Raw genomic sequence first — 2,916 nt, 5'->3', positions numbered from 1 at the left:
CCCACCCTTCCTTCCCTCCCTCCCCACAGCTGGTTTGGGAAGACACACACACAAAAAATTTATTCTCCAACTTTTGACCAGTCACTGCTGGCTTAAATTATGCTCTGCCCTGGGGGGGAGGGGGCAATAGCGAAGCAATGGGAACTCCTGGCTCCACCGCCCGCTCCTGCGAGCGGCTGGGAAACAGGGCGCATCTGAACTTGGGCAAAATTGGGCTGCCCTCACGCAGCCCTCTCCCCTCCACCTCTCCCCCCGTTCCCCCCCGGGCCGGGGGTGGCCAGGCTGGGAGTCCTGGAGTGGGGAGTCAAAGGGAGGTTTCAAAGGGGGAGGTTTTGTTCTCCCTACCTGAGGACAGATTAATCCTCGCATATACTTGATAAAGATGAAGATCTTGCTGGGAGGAAGGGGAAAAAAAATGGGTAGGAAAAGAAAGAAGGAGTCAGTGGATTGTTATTGTCTGGAATACAGGCCACCTTTAAAAACCTGTTGTAGAAATACAGAGACTCCTTTAAGTGTGAAATATCATTTCATTGTAAATAGTCAAAAAAGAGTCGGTAATCCAACTTCCGGAAACTGTTCTGAATTATTTCAGCAGACTCTTTTAAAAGGGGATTAGCAGGGCTTTAGGGGCAAAATCCTTCTGTTTTATTCAATCTCTGATTTTATGTTATAATTACTAGATGTAAAGACTCGCGAATTAGTATGCAGGCGTCGTCCAGACATTATGCAGGTGCTATTCTAATCATTCAGCTTTTTAATTAAGGAACGAGGTAAGAAAACAGAATCATAAAAACACTTTTGTGAGAGCTGAGAAAATCGTGAGCGACTGCATGAATAAAGCCTTTATACCTTATCCTGACAGGTCAGACACCAATTGCCTGACTTACGACCTTTTCTTGCTGAAACAATGGTTAACAGCTTTCTCACCTTGTTCCCATTATAGCCTTTATTCTCGCAGAGAATTTATGGAAATGGCCCTAAAATGCTTACACTGAAGAGGGTTGCAAAAAGGTATTGCAATTTTAATTGCTGCGTGTCCCGTACAAAGATACTTTCATTCGGGTCGTTGGGGAATAGAAGGTCTGAGCCCGGCACGAGGATTTGGATACATCGAAACGGTCTGACGGTTAAAATTCTCCTCAGAGAAGAGGAGGGGACACAAACAAACAAAAAAAAAGAGCCACCCAAAGTTGCCGAAATGCCCGGGCAGCCGCCGCGGCTGGGACGGCGCCGGGTCCCCCTTTGTTCAGTGCATCAGAAGGCATCGTGCTCCTTGATCCCGCGATGCGAACTTAAAGCCTTTGTGGGGCTTTGTTATTATTATTTAATTTCTTTCCCTTGCCTTCCTCCTCTCCCCTCCTCTCCCCCCTCCCCACGCCTGGCACTACTGCATCACGTGTATTAACATATGAATGAAACAAGCAGAGCCAATGCACTTAAGGTAATACCTATGCTCCGTTCTCGCCTGATTATCTTTTTATAGAAAGTTACATTAACTAATGACATTTACATAAATATGAATAATTAGCAAGGTAAGTAATTCTGCTCCGACGGGGAAAGGCGGAGTAGAGAAGTGCCTCAGACCTGAGCCCAATTTTCGGCTCCGCAGACCTGGGCGCTGCTTCGCCCTGGCACCGGGCAGGAGGCGCGGAGTCGCCTGAGGGGAGGAGGGGAACTGTCACATTTATATTGTTTTCGCTCTCTCGCTCTCTCTTTTTTTTTTTTTTTTTTTACTCCCCCTAATGTGAAACTTTTCTCTTGTGCCCCTCTTTTATCTCCCCTCCAGACCTCCAGTTCTGAGCAGAGTTCAGTGGCTGTAAATGATAGGTTCCCAAAAGCATCAATCCGCGCCCCTCTAGTACTTGGCCGAGAACAATGCAAGTATTAGGATATCAGCAGCACTCGAAATGATCACGCGTTAAATTATTTTGCTTTCACGGATGAGGGGGCTTTTTTCCAATGTAAATCAAGCGCTTTAGTTATTAAGTCTGAACACTAATCTCCAACAACCTTTACATAATGTGGCAGAATGTGCCACACCACTTCGCACCTGCACTCTGAATAGAGCCGCCTTTTCAATGTAAGACACGCTTGTTGCCCCTGGGCTCCAAAGGAGTTGTGTGAATAAGTCAAGCTTTTTGAATACCCCTACTCGCTTTCTCTTCCTCCTTTGATCACAGAAAATGTCTTCTAATTTGTCCTTTTTCATTGTAACAACGTTTTCAAGTCTCTTTTTATTTTCCAAACCACATATTTATAAAGAACATAAATCGCCCCAGAAAACAAAAGTTCTCTCCTCGCCAACTGGCCGAGTAGCCTATGATCACTTTGTTATTCACAAGGAGAAGAAGGGGAAAACAAGGTTCTCGCAAAGACTGTTGCTTCTCGAGTTTGTCCTAAACAAACGTTTAACTTTGGGACGGGACGCGAGGGGAGAAACATGTTTGTTCCCTTCAAAGATAAGGGCAGATCCATTTGACTTGGGGATCCGCCGGCTGCTCCCTCCAGGCTGGTGGCCAGCTGCGCTTCAACCTTTTAGGTAGTGGCGATCAATGGCGTGGAGGAGGGCAGGAGAGACCGGTAGCTCTCCTTGCCCACTGGCTTGGCTGTAGCCTCCGCCTGCTTCCTGAGCCCACCAGACAGCTCAGGGCGAAGGCAGCTCTAGCGAGGGGGCTTTGCACGCATTAATTCTTAGATGAGCTGCCTACTTTAACGACCTTCGAGGATAATTAACTATAATTTATAAATCGGCGCAAGACGTCAAAGTTAATAGGGAGCGGAACCGCTGCAAAAGAAACCCACAAAAAAAAAAAAAACAACAAACCCAAACCAACACAAAACAAAACCCCAAACCCATTCCGGGGTCCCTTCCCTCCCCCCGGCCCCCCGACCCTATTTTCCGCCGAGGAGCTGGAG

This window comes from Charadrius vociferus, unplaced genomic scaffold (assembly GCF_000708025.1).
Source record: "Charadrius vociferus isolate BGI_N301 unplaced genomic scaffold, ASM70802v2 scaffold650, whole genome shotgun sequence".
NCBI classification, from domain to species: domain Eukaryota; kingdom Metazoa; phylum Chordata; class Aves; order Charadriiformes; family Charadriidae; genus Charadrius; species Charadrius vociferus.
Note: the sequence above shows the minus strand (reverse complement) of the source record.